Source organism: Salvelinus namaycush, chromosome 34 (genome assembly GCF_016432855.1).
Source record: "Salvelinus namaycush isolate Seneca chromosome 34, SaNama_1.0, whole genome shotgun sequence".
NCBI classification, from domain to species: domain Eukaryota; kingdom Metazoa; phylum Chordata; class Actinopteri; order Salmoniformes; family Salmonidae; genus Salvelinus; species Salvelinus namaycush.
In genome coordinates, this window is record NC_052340.1 from 17,069,670 (window position 1) to 17,094,679 (window position 25,010).

Here is a 25,010-nt window from a genome sequence, read left to right on the forward strand (position 1 = left end):
ACAGTCTTATTCTAAAATGGATTTAAAAAAGAGTTGTCCTCATAAATCTACACACAATACCCCATAACGACAAAGCAAAAACAGTTTTTTAGAAATTTTTGCAAGTGTATTAAAAATAGAAAACAGAAATACATTATTGACATAAGTATTCAGACCCTTTGCTATGAGACTCGAAATTGAGCTCAGGTGCATCCTGTTTCCATTGATCATCCTTGAGATGTTTCTACAACTTGATTGGAGTCCACCTGTAGTAAATTCAATTGATTGGACATGATTTGGAAAGGCACACACCTGTCTATATAAGGTCCCACAGTTGACAGTGCATGTCACAGCAAAAACCAAGCCATGAGGTCGAAAGAATTGTCTGTACAGCTCCGAGACAGGATTGTGTCGAGGCAAAGATCTGGGGAAGGATACCAAAAAATGTCTGCAGCATTGAAGATCCCCAAGAACACAGAGCCCTCTATCATTCTTTAATTGAAAAAGTTACACCAAGACTCTTCCTAGAGCTGGCCCGGCCAAACCGAGCAATCGGGAAAGAAGGGCCTTGGTCAGGGAGGTGACCACTCTGACAGAGCTCCAGAGTTCCTCTGGGGAGATGGGAGAACCTTCCAGAAGGACAACCATCTCTGCAGCACTCCACCAATCAGGCCTTTATGGTTGAGTGGCCAGACGGAAGCCACTCCTCAGTAAAAGGCACATGACAGCCCGTTTGGAGTTTGCCAAAAGGCACCTAAAGGACTCTCAGACCATGATAAACAAGATTCTCTGGTCTGACGAAACCAAGATTGAACTATTTGGCCTGAATGCCAAGCGTCACATGTGGAGGAAACCAGGCACCATTCCTACGGTGGAGCATTGTGGTGGCAGCATCATGCTGTGGGGATGTTTTTCAGAGGCAGGGACTGGGAGACTAGTCAGGATCAAGAAAAAGATGAAGGGAGCAAAGTAAATAGAGATCCTTGATGAAAACCTGCTCCAGAGCGCGCAGAACCTCTGACTGGGGCGAAGGTTCACCTTCCAACAGGACAACGACCCTAAGCACACACCCAAGACAACGCAGAAGTGGCTTCGGGACAAGTCTCTGAATGTCCTTGAGTGGCCCAGCCAGAGCCCGGACTTGAACCTGATCGAACATCTCTGGAGAGACCTGAAAATAGCTGTGCAGCGACGCTCCCCATCCAACCTGACAGAGCTTGAGAGGATCTGCAGAGAAAAATGGGAGAAACTCCCCAAATACAGGTGTGCCAAGCTTGTGCTTTGTTATTATGGGGTATTGTGTGTAGATTGAAGAAAAAAAACTATTTAATCAATTTTAGAATAAGGCTGTAACGTAACAAAATGTGGAAAAAGTCAAGGGGTCTGAATACTTTCCGAATGCACTGTAGACTGCCATGTGAGGCCAAATGGAGTTAATAGACTGATAATTGAGTCTGTGACCTTTCTGTTCATAGAGCACACCACTGGATCTGTTTGAGAGCGGCAAGGGGCTGAAGGTCCAGGCAGAGCGCCCCCATCTGGTCAGTCTGGGCAGTGGCCGTCTCAGTACGGCCATCACACTGCTGCCCCTTCCTGAAGGTGAGCTAATATTTCTTCTATCCAAATGTCAATAGTGAAATGTAAAGGAATTGAGTTACTCTGAGGCGTGAGCATTTGGTTGGTTCTTATACTTCTTTTGATCTTTCATGTGTGCTTTTGAATAGTGAGGATTTGCGTGCACACACTTAATGGAGCGTATAATACAGGAACATGCATATGCTCACACATCAGCCCCAGGATCGTAAAACTGACAGTGGCCTGTCCTTCACCCTGCAGTGTTGACTTCAGTACCACTATAACCTCTATTGGCTATACCCCACACACACACACACACACACACACACACACACACACACACACACACACACACACACACACACACACACACACACACACACACACACACACACACACACACACACACACACACACACACACACACACACACACACACACCTCAGTCCCAGCAGGATTGAATAGGCTGTGCTCTGACCCTGTTGTCACCTCTATTTCGGAACCATGTGACAGCAGGGGGAGGGGGCAGCACTCTGAAAGCCCCCACCATAACCCCTCAACCCATAGGTGAAATTGCCCGAAGGCAGAACAGGTTGATTCGTCCCCCCCAATAATTAATTTTAAAAAATGGGGGCGCCCCCAGATATCATACGTCATAAGCAATGGCAAAATGTGTAGAATTGCAGGAAATGTTCTTTAATTGTCGACTTTGGGCACAAAAAACTGTCCAATTCCTCCTCTTTCTCAATTTTCAAACAGAAATGGGGTGTGCCCTTGGAGGTTTATCGATGTGTCATTCTGGTCATGCACACCGCAACCGATGTAGCTTGGTCATTAGCTAAGCTAGCCACTTGTAGGTAGCCAGTAACTTCTCCAGTATGTGTTGAGGTAATTTCACAGGATTTGTTTTTGGACGGAGTAAGTAGAGACCAGTAAGAAATGGCACTTCTGTAGCTAAATATCTTATTCACTCATTATTTTTTTTTAAATACATGAAATGACCTGGTATGATCAATGCATCATACCAGGTCATTTCATGCATTTTTTTTAAATAATACATAAAAAATGTAATAAATACAAATTGTAAATAAAACCGTTATTTTTGCATTTTTGCCCAAAGTCGACCTTTAATGTAACTGTCCAATGTTTCCAGATTTCTGTGAAATATTACCAATAATTAAGTTAAATAGTTTTCCTTCCTTTCACCAGTTGTCCAGCAAAATGGTAATTAATGATACTAAAACACTCCTGGGGCGGCAGCGTAGCCTAGTGGTTAGAGCGTTGGAGTAACCGAAAGGTTGCAAGTTCGAATTCCCGAGCTGACAAGGTACAAATCTGTCATTCTGCCCCTGAACAAGGCAGTTAACCCACTGTTTCTAGGCTGTCATTGTAAATAAGAATTTGTTCTTAATTAACTGACTTGCCTAGTTAAATAAAGGTTAAAAAAATGTTTTTTTATTTAAAGCAACTTTCTGTGTTGGAATGGTGTGGGCGTTCCCCAACAACAACAAAATATTAATGTGAGTAGACCACTGATTGGCCTGCTCTTCCTCCTTAGGAGGATGACATCATCCTCTATGAGAAAATAGCAAGCATTTTTTAAATAGTCTGTTTGAGATACAAGTTTGAGGTGGGGTTTTTGAAGTGTTTTTCTCTCCAATTTATGCTTTGGACACAAATACGAGTATGGGATGAGTCAACAACATTACTTGGGTATGAGTTAACAGAAAATTAACTTTTAAAAGTGAGATTTTCACTGGCCAGATGCGGCTACCCAATATACACAGGGTCCATTGTAGGATCTGTCAGATCCATAGTGACGAATTACTATGTGGCTACGTTTGCATCAACTATGGGTAGCTACCGCAAGAGTTTGAACTTCTGTTAACATTGCGACGATGGAAGTAGCTAGCTAGCTAGGACACCGGTACACAATGTCCTTCGCCCCCATCTCGGAAGTAGTTCATTACTTTGGGTAACATGATCACGGGCTACCCAATTTGCACAGGGTCCATTGTTAGCAAGGACATAATGTCGTAACGTTAACAGAAGTTCATACCTTCGCGGTAGCTACCCATATTTGATGCTAATGTAGCCATCTTGAGCAACGTAGCTATCAAAACAATGTCATTCATCACTATGGGGCCGACGGAACCTTGCTAACAATGGACCCGGTGCATATTGGGTAGCCCATGCTCATTGGGTAGCCACACAGTTACTTTAAAACAGCAGCATTTTCTTTCAGCCTCATGGCAAAATATGTAGAATTGCAGGAAAATAGCTTTAAAACTGCAACATTTTCTCTCAGGCTCATTACAAAATGTGTAGAATAGCATTATAAAACTGCACATTTTTCTTTCTGTCCCGTGGCAAAATGGGTTGAAATGCAGGTTAGCTGTCCCCCCCTCCAAAGATTGGGGGGAGGCCTTTCAGTTATCCTTCCACTTATACTGTGTGTTCAAAATACCCCTCCATATACCCCGCAAAAAACCCAAGAGATGCATAATAAGTCATATCAAGCTGTGTAGAATTGCAGGAAATGTGTTTTAATATATCCCAAAAAATGTCCCCAGTGGCCGTGGACCCTCTGTCTACTATTCGTCCCCCCCAATATCTACACCACAATTTGGCCCTGACCTCAACCCCCACCACCATCCCTCCCTAACACCCCTTTAGTACCCCCACCCCACCTCATGCAATGTCCACCACTGCTACCCATTCATCTGGGGAATTCCTTTCTCCAAGCCCCTCTCGGTTTGTCTGGAGTTCTGCGGGGAGTTGGGTATGGAATGCACTGAAAAGGCTGCATCCCAAATGACACCAGATACCCTATATAATGGCAGCTTATTCCCTATGGGCCTTGGTTAAAAGTAATGCACGTTATAGGGATTAAGGTGCTATTTGGGAGGAAGCCTTGGTCCAGAGGGGAGAGGATGAGAATGCGTGTTGCACTGTGATGTGACATTCCACTGGGTTTTCTCCTCTTATCTGGAGCCCCAGTAGAGATGAGGCTGGACAGGGTCCGTGTTGGGCGGAAGGAGGGGGTTGTGGAGGGTGGAATGTGATTTAGCAACAAAGCATTTCTATTTAGCATGTCTGCCTAGTTTAATGAATGACTGCTGGATATGACATTGACTCTCGCCATGAGTTACAAAGACTTGTACAACGGATTAAACCAGAATGAAACAAGATTACGTAATCATTCACTTATTTTCAGGGTTTCACTTCTCTTGCAAGTTATTCTGTCACTTAATTAATAGGTAACTTTGTCATTATACAGTAACAACATGGACGTTGTACACAATAAGTAAAACACTGTAGTTGAGGGTCAATTTACAGCCACAAACAGCCACAGTCAACATACAGCCACATTCTTCTCTTTGCAACATAGTTTGATGAGACTGCTTCTATGAACATTGAGGGATCATTCTAGCCTGGCAGTAATATTTGAGTACTTCTTTAGCCAACTCCTTTTATTGTATGAACAGATCAGGCTACCTACCACCAGGCTAGAATCTCTCAGTTACAGTGTCCATATTTTGCTCATACTCTTCTGGGTGTTGCTCCTAAAGGCAGGACAACGTTGGGCCATGGGGCGATGGACATCAGCATCCAGGGCCCAGGAGTTGCCGCCCAGCACTGCTACATAGAGAACCGGGCAGGGATCATCACTCTCCACCCCTGTGGGAACCAGTGTGCCGCAGACGGGCTTCCTGTCACCAAACCGGTCCGCCTGTCACAAGGTATGGCTCCTTACAAACAAACTGACTCGCTGAAATGAACCTCAATGGCAAGGAGTATTTGTTTACTATATACTGTATATACATTACCAGTCAAACATTGGAACACCCCTACTCATTTAAGGGTTTTTCTTTATTTGTACTATTTTCTACATTGTAGAATAATAGTGAAGACATCAAACAATGCAATAATGCGTAGGAAAAAAATAGGAGGAAGGGAAACTGGGCAAAATGCCAAGAATAGGAGAGCCATCTATTCCATAGTACACTAGAACACAGTAAACATGGACAACAACAGTCTAAACATAGCTGAGGGCAATGGAGCAAAATGTCCACTAGATGACAATAAATAGACCTATCACAACCCTACAGGAAAGGTGAGAAATCCATATCTTCATTTAAACCAGGGTACTTAGTTGCCTGTAGTTTGTAAATCCAAGTACTTTCCCTCTGGTTTAGCTGTTCAAGACGGCCCCCATTTCTAATTGAGGCCGGAACATGATCAATACGCCATTGCTTGTAGGGAGGCAAGGTTGCCATGGTGTAAGGACTCGTAGTGCCTTGCCATGGGGTAGTCTTCATTGCCTACCCGTATGGCGTACTTGTGTTCCGCTAAGCGGTCTTGAAGGCGTCTCTTTGTTCGTCCAATGTAGAACACCTTGCACTGTGGACATTCCAATCTCTAGATGACATGAGTGGTTTTGCAGTTAATGAAATGCTTGATGTGATACTCCATTTTAGAAGCTGTGTCAACAAAATGTTTTTTCTGTGCAATATTTCTGAAATGGTTGCACTTAAAAGAGCCCCTGGGTTTGTGGTATAGTTTTTTGAGAGTCACCAGGAAGATAGCTGTGAGCTAATTTGTCATTTACGGTAGGACATCTATTAAAGCTCAAGACTGGTGGCTCTGGGAAGACTTGGCGTAGTAGAGTATCACTTTGGATGATTCCCCAATTGTTTTTAATGATTATTTTAATGTTATCTGCTTCAGTGCTGTATTTTGTAACAAAGTACACTCTCTCTGATGTATCACGAGTCACTCCCCTTCGCAACAAGTTCTCTCTGTCAAGTCAAAATAACGCATATAGAATCATGTAGTAACCAAAAAGTGTTAAACAAATCAAACTATATTTTGTATTTGAGGTTCTTCAAAGTAGCCACCCTTTGCATTGACGACAGCTTTGCACACTCTTGGCATCCTCTCAACCAGCTTCACCTGGAATGCTTTTCCAACAGTCTTGAAGGAGTTCCCACATATGCTGAGCACTTGTTCACTGCTTTTCGCTCACTCTGCGGTCCAACTCATCCCAAACTATCTCAATTGGGTTGATGTCAGGTGATTGTTGAGACCAGGTCATCTAATGCAGCACTCCATCACTCTCCTTCTTGGTCAAATAACCCTAACACAGCTTGGAGGTGTTTTGGGTCATTGTCCTGTTGAAAAACAAATGATAGTCCCACTAACTAAGCGCAAACCAGATGGGATGGCGTATCGCTGCAGAATGCTGTGGTAGCAATGCTGGTTAAGTGTGCCTTGAACTCTAAATAAATCACGACAGTGTCACCAGCAAAGCACCCCCACATCATCACAATTCCTCTGTCACGTCCTGACCATAGTTCTTATGTGTGTTGCTTGTTTTAGTGTTCGTCAGGACATGAGCTGGGTGGGCATTCTATGTTGTGTGTCTAGTTTGTCTGTTTCTGTGTTCAGCCTAATATGGTTCTCAATCAGAGGCAGCTGTCAATCGTTGTCCCTGATTGAGAATCATATATAGGTGGCTTGTTTTCTGTTGGGGATTGTGGGTGGTTGTCTTCTGTCTTTGTGTTCTGCACCAGATAGGACTGTCTCGGTTTTCACATTTGTTATTTTGTATTTTGTATAGTGTTCACGTTATTGTCTCTTCTTTATTTAATCATGTTGAACACTAGCCGTGCTGCATTTTGGTCCTCTCCTTCACCCCAGGAAGAAAGCCGTTACAGAACCACCCACCAAACTCGGACCAAGCAGCGTGGCTACGGGAAGCAGCGGCAGCAGCAGCAGCAGCAGGAGCTAGCAAGGCAGAGTGGCTGGAAGCCCGAGAGGCTCCCCCAAAAATTTCTTGGGGGGGGGGGGGGGGCACACGGGGAGGGTGGCCGGGTCAAGTGGGAGACTTGAGCCAGTTCCCCGTGCTTACCATAAGGAGCAGTTGGCTAAATTGAGGTACGAGTCGGAGAATGTGGAGGAGTTATTGGACAGATTGGAGGAAAGTGAAAGGATGGGAGATTATGAGACATTTGATGAGTTGTTGGTGATATTGGAGGAGAGCGAAGAGAGAGAGATGTTGGTTTGGCGTAGTATACACGGTACTCGCCCTGAGGTGTGTGATTACCGTGGAGAGCGGGAGTACGGGCAGACACCGTGTTATGCGGAAGAGCGCACGGTGTCTCCTGTACGTGTGCTTAGCCCGGTGCGGGTTATTCCACCTCCCCGCACTGGTAGGGCTAGATTGGGCATTGAGCCAGGTGCCATGAAGCCGGCTCAACGCGTCTGGTCTCCAATGCGTCTCCTCGGGCTGGCATACATGGCATCAGCCTTACGCATGGTGTCCCCGGTTCGCCAACACAGCCCAGTGCGGGTTATTCCACCTCCCCGCACTGGTCGGGCTACGGGGAGCATACAACCAGGTAAGGTTGGACAGGCTCGGTGCTCAAGGGAGCCAGTACGCCTGCACGGTCCGGTATATCCGGCGCCACCTTCCAGCCCCAGCCCAGTACCTCCAGTTCCGGCACCACGCACCAAGCCTCCAGTGCGTCTCCAGAGCCCTGTTCCTCCTCCACGCACTCTCCCTGTGGTGCGTGTCTCCAGCCCAGTACCATCAGTGCCTACACCACGCACCAGGCTTCCAGTGTGTCTCCAGAGCCCTGTTCCTCCTCCACGCACTCTCCCTGTGGTGCGTGTCTCCAGCCCAGTACCTCCAGTTCCGGCACCACGCATCAAGCCTCCTGTGCGTCTCCAGAGTCCTGTACGCACTGTTCCTTCTCCCCGCACTCGCCCTGAGGTGCATGCCCTCAGCCCGGTACCACCAGTTCCGGTACCACGCACCAGGCCTATAGTGCGCCTTGAGATTCCAGTGTGCCCTGTTCCTGCTCCCCTCACTAGCCTTGAGGTGCGTGTCTCCAGTCCGATACCACCAGTTCCGGCACCACGCACCAGGCCTACTGTGCGCCTCAGCAGGTCAGAGCCGGTCGTCTGCCCAGCGCCATCTGAGCCATCCGTCTGCCCAGCGCCATCTGAGCCATCCGTCTGCCCAGCGCCATCTGAGCCATCCGTCTGCCCAGCGCCATCTGAGCCATCCGTCTGCCCAGCGCCATCTGAGCCATCCGTCTGCCCAGCGCCATCTGAGCCATCCGTCTGCCCAGCGCCATCTGAGCCATCCGTCTGCCCAGCGCCATCTGAGCCATCCGTCTGCCCAGCGCCATCTGAGCCGTCCGTCTGCCCCGAGCCATCTGAGCCGCCCGTCTGCCCGGAGCCGTCAGAGCCGTTCGTCAGTCAGGAGCCGCTAGAGCCGTCCGTCAGTCAGGAGCCGCTAGAGCCGTCCGTCAGTCAGGAGCCGCCAGAGCCGCCCGCCAGTCAGGAGCCGCCAGAGCCGCCGGCCAGTCAGGAGCCGCCAGAGCCGCCAGCCAGTCAGGAGCCGCCAGAGCCGCCAGCCAGTCAGGAGCCGCCAGAGCCGCCAGCCAGTCAGGAGCCGCCAGAGCCGCCAGCCAGTCAGGAGCCGCCAGAGCCGCCAGCCAGTCAGGAGCCGCCAGCCAGTCAGGAGCCGCCAGAGCCGCCAGCCAGTCAGGAGCCGCCAGAGCCGCCAGCCAGTCAGGAGCTGCCCTCCAGTCAGGAGCTGCCCTCCAGTCAGGAGCTGCCCTCCAGTCATGAGCTGCCCTCCAGTCATGAGCTGCCCTCCAGTCATGAGCTGCCCTCCAGTCATGAGCTGCCCTTCAGTCATGAGCTGCCCTTCAGTCATGAGCTGCCTTCCAGTCATGAGCTGCCTTCCAGTCATGAGCTGCCTTCCAGTCATGAGCTGCCCGCCAGTCATGAGCTGCCCGCCAGTCATGAGCTGCCCTCCAGTCATGAGCTGCCCTCCAGTCATGAGCTGCCCTCCAGTCATGAGCTGCCCTTCAGTCCGGAGCTGCCTCTCTGTCCGGAGCTGCCCTTCAGTCCGGAGTTGCCCCTCTGTCCTGAGCTACCTCTCTGTCCTGAGCTACCTCTCTGTCCTGAGCTACCTCTCTGTCCTGAGCTGTCTCCTCTATCTAGGGGGGACTTTTGTGAAGGTTCCTAGACCAGGGTCGGGGGCGAGGGTCGCCACTCAAAGGACGCTAAGGAGGGGGACAAAGACAATGGTGGAGTGGTGTCCTCGTCCTGCGCCGGAGCCGCCACCGCGGACAGATGCCCACCCAGACCCTCCCCTTGAGATTTAGGGGTGCGTTCGGAGTCCGCACCTCAGGAGGGGGGTACTGTCACGTCCTGACCATAGTTCTTATGTGTGTTGCTTGTTTTAGTGTTGGTCAGGACGTGAGCTGGGTGGGCATTCTATGTTTGTCTGTTTCTGTGTTCAGCCTAATATGGTTCTCAATCAGAGGCAGCTGTCAATCGTTGTCCCTGATTGAGAATCATATATAGGTGGCTTGTTTTCTGTTGGGGATTGTGGGTGGTTGTCTTCTGTCTTTGTGTTCTGCACCAGATAGGACTGTCTCGGTTTTCACATTTGTTATTTTGTATTTTGTATAGTGTTCACGTTATTGTCTCTTATTTATTTAATCATGTTGAACACTAGCCGCGCTGCATTTTGGTCCTCCTTCACCCCAGGAAGAAAGCCGTTACATCCTCCTCCAATCTCAAATTTGGACTCATCAGACCAAAGGACAGATGTCCACCGGTCTAATGTTCATTGCTCATGTTTCTTGGCCTAAGCAAGTCTCTACTTATTATTGGTGTCCTTTAGTAGTGGTTCCTTTGCAGCAATTTGACCATTTTAAGGCCTAATTCACGCAGTCTCCTCTGAACAGTTGATGTTGAGATGCGTCTGTTACTTGAATTCTGTGAAGCATTTATTTGGGCAGCAATTTCTGAGGCTGGTAACTCTAATGAACTTATCCTCTGCAGCAGAGGTAACTCTGGCTCTTCCTTTCCCGTGGCGGTCCTCATGAGAGCCAGTTTCATCATAGCGCTTAATGGTTTTTGCAAATGCACTTGAAGAAACTTTCAAAGGTCTTGTAATTTTCCTGATTAACTGACCTTAATGTCTTAAAGTAATGATGGACTGTCATTTCTATTTGCTTATTTGAGCAGTTCTTGCCATAATATGGACTTGTTCTTTTACCAAATAGGGCTATCTTCTGTGTACCTCCCCTAACTTGTCACAAAACAACTGATTGGCTGAAATACATTAAGAAGGAAAGAAATTCCAATAATTAACTTTTAACCATGCACACCTGTTAATTGAAATGCATTCCAGATGACTACCTCATGAAGCTGGTTGAGAGAATGCCAAGAGTGTGTAAAGCTGTCATGAAGGCAAAGGATGACTACTTTGAATAATCTCAAATATAAAATATATTCTGATTTGTTTAACACTTTTTTGGTTAGTACATGATGTCTTAGGTCTCTCTTTATGTAGTGTTGTGTGATCTCTCTTGTCGTGATGTGTGTTTTGTCCTATATTTTTTTTAAATGTATTTTTATTCCTAGCCCCGTCCCCGCAGGAGGCCTTTTGGCATTGTAAATAAGAACTGACTTGCCTAGTTAAATAAAATAATAATAGTTATTTCATAGTTTTGATGTCTTCACTATTATTCCACAATGTAGAAAATAGTAAAAAATAAAGAAAAACCCTTTAATGAGTAGGTGTGTCAACTTTTGACTGGTACCTTATATATATATATATATATATACGTATATACATGGACGGATGGTGCTGGGCTCACAATTGGCCCAGCATCGTTGTAACGGTTCTCCTCTTCCTCTTCATCCGAAGAGGAGGAGCATGGATTGAACCAAGACGCAGCGTGATACTTCGACATGATATTTATTAGACACGACAAAACAACGAAGACAAAAAACGAACTATACTTGAATTAACTAACAAAATAACAAAACGCATGTAGACAAAACCTGGACGTAAGAACTTACATGTAACACGAAAAACGCACGCACAAGGAAATGAATACATAAAAACCGAACAAACAAAATGAACAAACAAACCGAAACAGTCCCGTATGGTGCAACATAGACAGACACTAACACAGGAGACAACCACCCACAAACAAACAGTGTGAAAACACCTACCTTAATATGACTCTCAATCAGAGGAAATGAAAACCACCTGCCTCTAATTGAGAGCCATATTAGGTCACCCTTTAAACCAACATAGAAACAGAAAACATAGACTGCCCACCCAAACTCACGTCCTGACCAACTAACACATACAAAACTAACAGAAAACAGGTCAGGAACGTGACATAACCCCCCCCTTAAGGTGCGAACTCCGGGCGCACCAGCACAAAGTCTAGGGTAGGGTCAGGGTGGGCATATGACCACGGTGGTGGCTCAGGCTCTGGGCGAGGTCCCCACCCCACCATAGTCAATCCCAGCTTACGTCTCTCCCTCAGAATGACCACCCTCTTACTCCACCCACCTAATATACCGGGTAACATCAAAATAAGGGACAGCTCCGGGACAAGGTAGCTCAGGACAGATAGGTAGTTCAGGATAGAGAGGTAGCTCAGGATAGAGAGGTAGCTCAGGATAGAGAGGTAGCTCAGGATAGAGGGGCAACTCCGGACTGAAGGGCAGCTCCGGACAGAGAGACAGCTCTGGACTGAGGGGCAGTTCTGGATACATGGCAGCTCTGGACTGAGGGACAGCTCATGGTTGGCTGACGGCTCTGGACGCTCATGGCTAGCTGACGGCTCTGGACGCTCATGGCTGGCTGACGGCTCTGGACGCTCATGGCTGGCTGACGGCTCTGGACGCTCATGGCTGGCTGACGGCTCTGGACGCTCATGGCTCGCTGACGGCTCTGGACGCTCATGGCTAGCTGACGGCTCTGGCTGATCCGGTCTGGCGGAAGGCTCTGGCTGATCCGGTCTGGCGGAAGGCTCTGGCTGATCCGGTCTGGCGGAAGGCTCTGGCTGATCCGGTCTGGCGGAAGGCTCTGGCTGATCCGGTCTGGCGGAAGGCTCTGGCTGATCCGGTCTGGCGGAAGGCTCTAGCGGCTCCTGTCTGGCGGAAGGCTCTAGCGGCTCCTGTCTGGCGGACGGCTCTGTAGGCTCATGGCAGACGGGCGGCTTTGCAGGCTCATGGCAGACGGGCGGCTTTGAAGGCTCAATACAGACGGGCAGTTCAGGCGCCGCTTGACAGACGGGCAGTTCAGGCGCCGCTTGGCAGACGGGCAGTTCAGGCGCCGCTTGGCAGACGGGCAGTTCAGGCGCTGCTTGGCAGACGGGCAGTTCAGGCGCTGCTTGGCAGACGGGCAGTTCAGGCGCCGCTGGACAGACGGCAGACTCTGACCGGCTGAGACGCACTGTAGGCCTGGTGCGTGGTACCGGAACTGGTGGTACCGGACTGGAGACACGCACCTCAAGGCTAGTGCGGGGAGCGGTAACATGACACACTGAGTTCTCAAAGCGCACTATAGGACTGGTGCGTGGTACCGGGACTGGTGGTACCGGGCTGAGAGCACGCACCTCAGAATGAGTGCGGGGAGAAGGAACAGTGCGTACAGGACTCTGGAGACGCACAGGTGGCTTAGTGCGTGGTGCCGGAACTGGAGGCACTGGGCTGGAGACACGCACCATAGGAAGAGTGCGTGGAGGAGGAACAGGGCTCTGAAAACGCACTGGAAGCCTGGTGCGTGGTGTAGGCACTGGTGGTACTGGGCTGGGGCGGGGAGGTAGCGCCGGTAATACCGGACCGTGCAAGCGTACTGGCTCCCTTGAGAATTGAGCCTGTCCAACCTTACCTGGTTGTATGCTCCCCGTAGCCCGACCAGTGCGGGGAGGTGGAATAACCCGAACCGGGCTATGTAGGCGAACCGGGGACACCATGCGTAAGGCTGGTGCCATGTAAGCCGGCCCGAGGAGACGCACTGGAGACCAGACGCGTTGAGCCGGCATCATGGCACCTGGCTCAATGCCCAATCTAGCCCTACCAGTGCGGGGAGGTGGAATAACCCGCACCGGGCTATGAACACGTACAGGAGACACCGTGCGCTCTACTGCGTAACACGGTGTCTGCCCGTACTCCCGCTCTCCACGGTTAGCCTGGGAAGTGGGCGCAGGTCTCCTACCTGCCCTCGGCCCACTACCTCTTAGCCCCCCCCCAAGAAATTTTTGGGGTTTCTTCTCGGGCTTCCTTGCTAGCCGCGTACCTTCATATCTCCGGTCTTTGGCTTGATTCTCCGGCCTCCAGCCTTGCTTCCTTGCTGCCTCCTCATATCGCCTCCTCTCAGCTTTAGCTGCCTCCAGCTCCTCTTTGGGGCGGCGATATTCTCCTGGCTGCGCCCAGGGTCCTTTGCCTTCTAGGTCTTCCTCCCATGTCCATTTCTCCAAATAATTCAGCCTCTCCTGTTGCGTGTTCCACTGCTCGAACTCACGCTGCTTGGTTCTGGTTCGGTGGGTGGTTCTGTAACGGTTCTCCTCTTCCTCTTCATCCGAAGAGGAGGAGCATGGATTGAACCAAGACGCAGCGTGATACTTCGACATGATATTTATTAGACACGACAAAACAACGAAGACAAAAAACGAACTATACTTGAATTAACTAACAAAATAACAAAACGCATGTAGACAAAACCTGGACGTAAGAACTTACATGTAACACGAAGAACGCATGCACAGGGAAATGACTACATAAAAACCGAACGAACAAAATGAACAAACAAACCGAAACAGTCCCGTATGGTGCAACATAGACAGACACTAACACAGGAGACAACCACCCACAAACAAACAGTGTGAAAACACCTACCTTAATATGACTCTCAATCAGAGGAAATGAAAACCACCTGCCTCTAATTGAGAGCCATATTAGGTCACCCTTTAAACCAACATAGAAACAGAAAACATAGACTGCCCACCCAAACTCACGTCCTGACCAACTAACACATACAAAACTAACAGAAAACAGGCCAGGAACGTGACAATCGTTAGGGTTTGGCCGGGGTAGGCCGTCAATGTAAATAAGATTTTGTAAAAAGAGGAGGAAGGGAAGCGCTACTAAGGTACACAATAGTACATTCAATTTTCTGACAGTAGCGAGAGAGCTAACAGTTGGAGGCTAATGATGACACTGGCTATCTCCTGGTGTCCCCCAACCTGGATTGTCTTGTAAATCTGAGCGGGGATATAGCTATTTTTATTCCACACCTCTTACTCCAACAGATGCCTTTTTACCCCTGGGGGTGAAAGGTGAAATAATGATTTGAGGGAATAATTTTATTTCTATATTATATCTATATATATATATAATTTATTGTACTGGTGAAGAATAACTTTAAGATCAGGGTGGTGTCATTGATTAAGCTGACTCCAAATCTGTGTAATACTATGTAGAGATGAGTTGATAGTCGATATCTTTGACACAGTGTGTCGGTCATATGTAACAAGCATCGTTGAAAAGTGTAGGGGAAGCTATGTCCGCATTGCTATTGTCATTCCGGATGCAGAAACTCCTTGTTTTTTCTGGGTGAGTGGTAGGCTATAAAAAAAATTGACTGAATCCAGTCATTTTCATCTCAGAAGGTACAGTGTATACATTTTTCTCTGACAAAGCAGTTGTCCTGTGAAGAGAATAGAGACTTTGCTTTAAGTTGAGTGTATGATATTAAAATGTGAACTACAAATTCATTGAGTCCTTACCCAGATTTAAATACACTACATGGTATGTGGACACCCCTTCAAATTAGTGGATTTGGTTATTTCAACCACACCCATTGCTGACATGTGTATAAAATCGACACACAGCCATGCAATCGCCATAGACAAACATTGGCAGTAGAAGGCCCGTACTGAAGAGCTCAGTGACTTTCACCGTGGCACCGTCATAGGACGCCACCTTTCCAACAAGTCAGTTCATCAAATTTCTGCCCTGCTAGAGGTGCCCCGGTCAATTGTAAGTGCTGTTATTGTGAAGTGGAAACATCTAGGAGCAACAACGGCACAGCCGCAAAGTGGTAGGCCACACAAGCTCACAGAACAGGACTTAGCACGTAGCGAGTAAAAATCATCTGTCTTCGGTTGCAACACTCACTACCGAGTTTCAAACTGCCTCTGGAAGCAACGTCAGCACAAGAACTGTTTGTCGGGAGTTCATGAAATGGGTTTCCATGTCCGAGCAGCCACCAGGGGACTATGGAGCGGTGGAAATGCGTTCTCTGAAGTGATGAATCCCGCTTCACCATCTGGCAGTCCGACGGACGAATCTGGGTTTGGCGGATGCCAGGAGAATGCTACCTGCCCTAATGCATAGTGCCAGCTGTAAAGTTTGGTGGAGGAGGAATAATGGTCTGGGGCTGTTTTTCATGGTTCGGGGTAGGCCCCTTAATTCCTGGGAAGGGAAATCTTAACGCTACAGCATACAATGACATTCTAGACGATTCTGTGCTTCCAATTTTGTTGGAAGGCCCTTTCCTGTTTCAGCATGACAATGCCCCCATGCACAAAGCGAGGTCCATACAGAAATGGTTTGTTGAGATCGGTGTGGAAGAACTTGTCTGGCCTGCACAGAGACCTGACATCAACCCAACCGAACACCTTTGGGATGAATTGGAACGCCGACTGCGAGCCAGGCCTAATCGCCCAACATTAGTGCCCGACCTCCCTAGTGCTCTTGTGGCTGAATGGAAGTAGGTCCCAACAGCTATGTTCCAACATCTCCATCTTAATGGCCATGATTTTGGAATGAGAAGATTGTCAAGCAGGTGTCCACATACTTTTGGCCATACTCATGCCATGACTAACCTGGTAGTCAGACAGACTCAGAGGATACACAACTACTATTGGAGGAAATGGGTGAGGTTGATTCAGAGACACAGATTTGGGATAGCACAAAGGAGCTCTGACTCAGGGTTACTGCCCCCCCCCCCCACACTACACCAACCCCTTTTCTCTTTCTCTCTGGTGTGGATATTAGTTTGAGCCTGTTTCGGAGACAGCTGCGGTTTCAACACCAACCATCTCTCCCGCTGCCAGGAGTCACCGTGAAACAATCATGCGCGTGTAGCTTACTGCGATAGTTAGTGACTGACTGTGAAATAGGGCAATACACGAGGCTGCGTTGGAAGGAACAATAGACAACAACGAATTGTAACGCAAAATATTTAACTGAAATGGATTGCATCTCTACGCGTTGGATTAACTAACTTTTCTGCTGGCTCCACTACAAGGCAGGTGGAGAGCGCTCTTTGTGAAAACATAACGTAACCTATGTGAGTAGCCTGCGGAAGAATACTGATAAATATTATCATAACAAAAGAGTCGTCAAGACAAGCACTCATTAAAGCTTTCTCGTTCAACAATTATTTGCCATTAAGGAAAAACACGTGGCTCATTTTAAAGGAGCAGCTGCGATGTTAACAGCGGAGGGCAAGAGGACTTTCATTTGGATTTAAAGTAAGTTTTTTTTCTTCAGAATTAAAGGTAATGTGTATGCTGTAGAGTATTTCAAATGTGTGTTGTATCTACCAATTTTTTGCAATTGCTTAATCATCAATTGTGGCCCACAAACCGAAAGCGAGTCCCTTGATTCGCTATAGTAGATGGATGACGTTATACAGTAGGTATAACATTGTAACATTCAAAGTATACATTTTACCCTAATCTTGAATCATGCAAATATGATACAAAGTATTCTCAATAACGTATATTGATATTGTAAAAAATATGATGTACCTGCACCATTGCACCAGTAAAATAACATTGATCTTTTGTATTAATATTGAGTAATGGCAATACATCACGCTGGTTCCGCACAAAATATGTGATTGTTTTGTTTGTAATTTATATATATATTTATATTTGTCAACTTTTAAGATGACTTTTATCTCATATTTCTGCAATATTATTGTTAATTCCACTGAACTTCCTCATCCACTTGAGTTCAATTTACAGACAGAAAACCATACAAGGGTGAAATCTCCAGCCAGATCCCCCACTATGACACTGCAGTGATCCCTTTTCATTTTGTCATGGTCACCGGATGCCTGTTTACGGGATACATTTCTATTCCTGGTCGATGTGACCTAAGCATGCTGTTAACCCTGTGTAGAATCTAGATGCAGTCTATTCTCATATTAGCAAGCCCACTCAAAACTCCCCCGTCCAACATTCTGTCATTTCTGACACATTGCATTGACCCCCATTGTATGCATAGGAAGTAAAGAGACATGAGGTGCACCCCCTCTGCAAACAAGCATCAGGCTGTCATACAATTCCCTCCTTTTTTTCAGCTCGGTGAGCCCCATATCCTCCTGCTCATGTTTGGTGGGACCTGGACTCCTCTGTTTGTGAGGCCACGTACACATAGCATGGATAGAGAAATAACCCATAGCCATCTGTTTCACTGACATGACCAGCAGGAGTATTTATTGTCTTATGATGTTCTGGCAAAAGGAGGTGAGGGGGAGAGTGCGTTCAGTGCACATCTGTTACTAGACTCCCTCACACCTCATTATGCCACTCACAGAAGGTGGCAGATAGTTTCAAGATATTGTATCTGGGATAAATGTTAATGAATACATTTCTCAATGATGAAAGTATATGAAGAGGAAGCCTGAAATCCGTATCGGTGGTGTCAAATGCCACATGATATACTGTAGATGGTTGACTGTGTTATACTTATTTTAGCACCAAATTAACAGCAGTGTATCTTACCAAAATACTGACGCCATCATTCATTTTATTATTCACAAGCTTAAAATGTACTTTCTCATCGGGTATTGCTGTATAGGCTACCTTTACCCTCTTTAAAAAGTAGGCTGACATCCTACTTCTGACATCCAACTCAGTTATGTTGGTGAAAATAGAATGGACATATGAGAACTTGTTCTTCTCAGATGAACTTCCATTGCTGTCCTGTGAATCTCCTCTCTATCTTTTGGTATGTGTGGCTGCACTTTATGTCCTCTGCATTGGCTAAAGCATTGAGTGATTAACTGGTGAGCTTGAAAGTGTCTGGCCTTTCCTTAAGCAGTAAAACACAACAATGCCATAGCAACTGTCTTGCTTACTTTTTAGGCATCCCTTTGTCCAGTATGTCCTCTGCTTTAGAGATGTCTGACACTCTAGGTTTAGTGTCGGGTCTTCTGTGTTTTATGATGAAACAGTAAAACGTGAAATTTTCAAAGCTTAAATGGTTAACTAATAGTAAAGGAATGTAAATACATGTGATCTTATAGAAGTTCAGGTTAGTCACAGATGGAGGGTCAAAGGGAGTCTTTCTTTGTTGAAGCCAACTGGAACTCAGTTGATCTCTATTCTTCATACATGCCCTCACGTTATCACAATTCCAAGTATTTGCTATCAGCCAAGTTTCCTAGATCTTATTTCAGTGGTCCCAATGGCTCACTTTCCAGGGCTTAATAATGAAGATATTTTTGGCTAGCTATACTACATTAAAATGATGATATGAAAATGCTTTCATATTGTTGCTTGACAAGGTTCAAGCAAGGGTTTAACTCCAGGGAATGTGGTCTAAATGTGACACTACCGTGATATAAGACAATGTAGTACCCCTCAGGTATGCCAACCCAACCTTCTCCTATGGTTACTTTCATCTACCAGTTTTTCATGAAATAATATCTTGAGGTGATGCTGTTGTCCTTGTAGAACAGGGTCTGTAATTTCCTGGAGATTTGAATCCCTGCCAGTTCCAAGGTGTTTTCAGGGAATGATGCTCTGTGCTCTTTGGTGTCACTTCTAGTTGTGTCAAAGTGCCCTTGAAGTAAAGACATATCCACACCCATCTCAGACAACCTCATCTGTGCTTTTCGGTTTAGATTATGGAAAATATAGTAATGTCAAATCACCCGTTGACTTCTCTTAAGTCTTATTCTTGAGTAGGCTACATGGTTCCCTTTTTGGTTGTAATTGAATAACATGAATATGGTAACTTGCAGAGACAGCCCCATACGAGATAAGAAAGATGTACGTTGGAGCCATTCCCAAAGTGCACTCACTGTGATGAGAACCCAATGACTTCTGCCATTAATGGAGTGGTAAAGGAGAACTCTGCCTCGCGATGTTGAGAGAATCAATCTCGCTGATTAACTGTGAGGATCTTGGCTGCTCAGCCGCCAGTCCCGTTCTCTTCCAACAGCCCCAATTCATTATTTTCTGTGAAGGTTTTTTTTCATTTACCATTGAACCGTGTCCTCTCCCAAATGACGTCATGAATTTTAATTATAAAAATGGCAACGTGTGTAACGTAACTCTAGCTCTTCCTCCTCCTCGGACGAGGAGAGGAGAGAGGGATCGGAAGACCAATGTGCAGCGAGGTATGATGACATAATGATTTAATTTATTAAACAAGACGAAAAAACGAACTACACTTGATAATTAACAAAATAACAAAACAACGTAGACAGACCTGGACATGAGAACTTACATACAACGAAGAACGCACGAACAGGTACAGACTACAAAACAAACGAACGAACGATACAGTCCCATGTGGTACCAACATACAAACACAGGAGACAACCACCCACAACAAACAATGTGAAACAACCTACCTTAATATGGCTCTCAATCAGAGGAAACGTAAACCACCTGCCTCTAATTGAGAACCATATCAGGTAACCCATTAACCAACATAGATACACATAACATAGAATGCCCACCCCAACTCACGCCCTGACCGACTACACACATACAAAACAACAGAAAACAGGTCAGGAACGTGACAACGTGTCATATTTTACTGTCAGGTCGCTTTAGCAAAGAACTTGAATAAACGTTGCACTCTCTTGCTGCTTGGAGATCAGAGGTGAGTTTTTTTTAAGCTCAGCCTTCGCCAGAACAGAAATATGAAATATTGCTCTTAATCCCAGCTCTTATTGGAATCCATGAGATGCTTGTCTCTGGTGAAAGGGTTCTTCACTTCAAGTCTGAGGAGAGCTGAAGAAATATGGAGGGATTACATGTTTTATTTATTTTATTAATTGAACCTTTATTTAACTAGGCATGTCAGTTAAGAACAAACTCTTATTTACAATGACAGCCTACCCCGGCCAAACCCTAACCCGGACGACACTGGGCCAATTGTGCGCTGCCCTATGGGACTCCCTGACTTCTATTTTAGCGCTTGGCAATACAGACGCTCATTGGCGCGCGTGAGCGGTGTGGGTGCAATGATTGAATGACATGTATGTGTAAATTTATTTTGCAACGCGCACGCACGCGACGCGAGTGGTGTGGTCAGCATGTAACACACCTGCCCATTATTTTCCTTGAGGCCCCCACACCGGCCCATTTTTAGCCAGCTAATGATATCCCCCCCCAAAAAATGTTAGGCAGACCAACTGGTCTAAAAATGGACCAGCCCAACTGGCATTTGCCAGAAGTACCAGATGGCCAGTCTGCCCCTGGAGTGGAGATCCCTATAGGGGAACATGATCACCCAAGGATCTATTCTACAACCCTGTCACTGGTTTAGTGCCCACGCTGCCTATACTCTGTCCTCTCCTATGATTAACCAAAGGTGATTGACTAGGGAATGTCCAATGGGAATGTGACCCCTACAATGTTATGGAAGTGCTCTAGTGGAGATCTCCACGGACCACCTAGGGAGTTGGGTTAGGTATCTCTGTGTTCTGATTTGGTATAATCGTGGTCTGGTCTCAGTAGAAATAAGCTGAGGGGAGCCCCTAGACATACGCATGGTGGGACAGCATGAAAAGGGCATGGAGGTGAAGGGGGGTGCTGCAGTGAGGAGCTCACAACCTGAGGGTTTTTACATAGGGGAGGCCTCTCACACTTCAGTGTTGTGATGCCAAAATATTAGCAGCATCCACACAATCACTTATCATATCAATAATTTATACTCAGGACTTAGTAGGTTGCTCATTACTTAGTGCCCTGAGTATTCCCCGGTCAGGTCAAATGGTTTGGAAATACTCTGGGCCCTACTCTTAATACAGAGAAATTGTGAATGAAGAGATTAAGTTAAGTATGGAAGCCTCCAGTCTCCAGACACATGTTCACATCCAGGTAAGTCTGATGACAAGATGCAAATGATTCATGCTCAATGTGTTACCACCATCGATCAATCTTTATGTCTCTAAAGACGTTCTCCATTAATCTATTCCTCTGTACAGTAGCTATATCTGCAACAGATGACTGCTAGATTTATTGAATTCCAGCATAGTGATTGCCTGGGGATCTTGCTAATGGTATTGACTCACTCAATTACTATTTGTTGTGAAAGATAGTTAATTATGAAAACAAGGCACGAGAATCACAGCATGCTATTCTATGTGTCCCGTATTCTGATTAGACCTGCGTGCTTAATCTAATTTATGATTCCAGTCAGGGAATTTCCCCGGGCTTAGGCAGTGGTAGGACTGAGAACCAGGCCCACCCACTGGGGAGCCAGGTCCACCCAATCAGATTGAGCAAAAAAAAAGGTAACACACCTACAGCACCAGTCAAAAGTTTGGACACACCTACTCATTCCAGGGTTTTTCTTTATTTTTACTATTTTCTACATTATAGAATAATAGTGAAGACATCAAAACTATGAAATAACAAATATGGAGTCATGTAGTAGCCAAAAAAGTGTTAAACAAATCAAAATGTATTTTATATTTCAGATTCTTCAAAGTAGCCACCCTTTGCCTTGATGACAGCTTCGCACACTCTTGGCATTCTCTCAACCAGCTTCCTGAGGTAGTCACCTGGAATGCATTTCAAATAACAGGTGTGCCTTGTTAAAAGTTAATTTGTGGAATTTCTTTCCTTCTTAATGCGTTTGTGACAAGGTAGGGGTGGTATACAGAAGATAGCCCAATTTGGTAAAAGACCAAGTCCATATTATGGCAAGAACAGCTCAAATAAGCAAAGAGAAATGACAGTCCATCATTACTTTAAGACATGAAGGTCAGTCAATCTGGAACATTTCAAGAACTTCAAGTGCAGTCGGAAAAAACGTCAAGCACTATGATGAAACTGGCTCTCATGCTGCGGAGGATAAGTTCATTAGAGTTAACTGCACCTCAGATTGCAGCCCAAATAAATGCTTCACAGAGTTCAAGTATCCGACACACCTCAACATCAACTGTTCAGAGGAGACTGCGAGAATCAGGCCTTCATGGTCAAATTGATGCAAAGAAACCACTACTAAAGGACACCAAAAAGAAGAAGAGACTTGCTTGGGCCAAGCAACACATGCAATGGATATTAGCTCGGTGGAAATCTGTCCTTTGGTCTGATGAGTCCAAATTTGAGATTTTTCAACCGCCGTGTCGTTGTAAGACGCAGAGTAGGTGAATGGATGATCTCCGCATGTGTGGTTCCCACCGTGAAGCATGGAGGAGGAGGTGTGATGGTGTGGAGGTGCTTTGCTGGTGACAATGTCTGTGATTTATTTAGAATTCGAGGCACACTTAACCAGCATGGCTACCACAGCATTCTACAGCAATACGCCATCCCATCTGGTTTGCGCTTAGTGGAACTATCATTTGTTTTTCAACAGGAAAATAACCCAAAACACACCTCCAGGCTGTGTAAGGGCTATTTGACCAAGAAGGAGAGTGATGGAGTGCTGCATCAGTTGACCTAGCCTCTACAATCACCCAACCTCAACCCAATTGAGATGGTTTGGGATGAGTTGGACCGCAGAGTGAAGGAAAAACAGCCAACAATTGCTCAGCATATGTGGGAACTCCTTCAAGACTGTTGAAGCTGGTTGAGAGAATGCCAAGAGTGTGCAAAGCTGTCATCAAGGCAAAGGGCGGCTACTTTGAAGAATCTCAAATATACATTTGTTTAACACTTTCATAGTTTTGATGTCTTACTATTATTCTACAATGTATAAAATAGTAAAAATAAAGAAAAAGCCTTGAATGAGTAGGTGTGTCCAAATTTTTGACTGGTACTGGATATTTTACCTCTAATCTTTAAAAATGCTAAATCTCTCAGCCTCATGGCAAAATGTATAGAATAGCATGATAAGCTATAAAATGCACATTTTCCTCTCTGCCCCATGGCAAAATGTGCAGAATTGCAGGAAATTAGCTTTAAAATAGGAAAATTTTCTCTTAGCCTCAAAATCTGTGGAATAGCATGAGATTACCTATAAAACTATATATTTTTCTCTTTGCCCCATGGCAAATTGTGTTAAATCCATAGTCACATACTGTTGATTAGTGTTTCCCTATACCAAGGGATCCATCACTATAATTAGGTCTGTAATGGCTGAATTGATGAGTCTTAATTGACATTTATGTGGTTCACAGATAATGACCCTGTCACTGCAGGTGGCTACTGACTAGCCATTTATGCAGCTGTTGTATTGTAGGAAGATCTTCAGAATGTTTTTGTCTGTACACTAACTCACACTCAACAAATCATACGGTTATTTTGCAATATTTTCCTTGCATTGATATGATCAACCACCAGTCCATGGCTAGATGTAATGGTTTTGCTCTCCTCCCTCTGAGGAAAGAAAAACGATCAGAAATGAATTAATCTTATGAGTCATATTTCAAGGTTCGCCCTAGCTAGCTATTCAATGGTTGTTAGTTGAGAGAGATTGGAAATTCTTGAACTTGTCATGTCCTTGACTCAGACCCAGTTTGATGCCTGTGCTTGTCCAGTGTGTTGTCTCACTCTGTTGTCCACTCCTGGTTATAGGCTTATGAGCACACACGCACACGCACGCACGCACGCACGCACGCACGCACGCGCACACACACACACACACACACACACACACACACACACACACACACACACACACACTGCTGTAGCTTGGAAATGGTGTAAACGAGCAGCTCTTTGTGTGGTTTGCTGTCTCATCCTGCCTGTCTGGTCCCTGATGGCCTGTCGTGTCACTGCTCAGCTGTAGAGGCAGCAGGATGGGGCACCGTTACCCCTTTGCCCTGGGCCTGTGGTGTGTGCGCAGGCGTGTGTATGTAATGTGTGTGTGTATCGTTACTCATTGTGTATTTATTCCTTGTGTTATTATTTTTTTAGTATTTCTCTTTTTTTTAATCTCTGCATTGCCGGGAAGGGCCCGTATGTAAGCATTTCACCTATTTAGTGAAGCATGTGACAAATCAAATTTGATCTGATTTTAATGTATGTCCGTTTGTGGGTGCGTGTGTGCTTTTTTCTGGTGCAGCAGACACTTTTAGTTAACCCTCACCAGAAGCCACAGACAGAGGCACACAAGGTCCTTCGGTTGCCGAGATCTTTGGATCAGTCCCTAAGGGGAAAAGAAAAAGGGCAGAACAGAGGCAAACAGTCAGTGAATGGCAAGTTCAGCGTGTGATGAAAACAACAGGAGAACCAGTCTCCTTCTTCTAACATCAGCAACCAAGTATAATGCTTCTTCGTCCACTGCCTGTATTCCAATAGAGCTGTACAGCTGTATTGGGGAAAGTTAACAAGGCCATGTCAGCCTGACAATATTTTTCTGCTGTGGCTGACCGATACAGTTCTGCATTCTGCACAGACTACATACTTTTAAAG

At 46.1% G+C, this 25,010-nt stretch overlaps 1 protein-coding gene across 1 annotated transcript in view; it reads left to right on the forward strand.

Annotated features, from left to right (window-relative positions):
* Positions 1 to 16,570: 16,570 nt before the first annotated feature.
* LOC120028722 (pleckstrin homology-like domain family B member 1) overlaps positions 16,571 to 25,010 on the forward strand; it is a 60,034-nt gene continuing 51,594 nt past the window's right edge. Inside the window, exon 1 of the mRNA XM_038973945.1 lies at positions 16,571 to 16,931. The gene's annotated coding sequence lies outside the window, so the exon portion shown is untranslated. The remainder of the gene's footprint in view (positions 16,932 to 25,010) is intronic.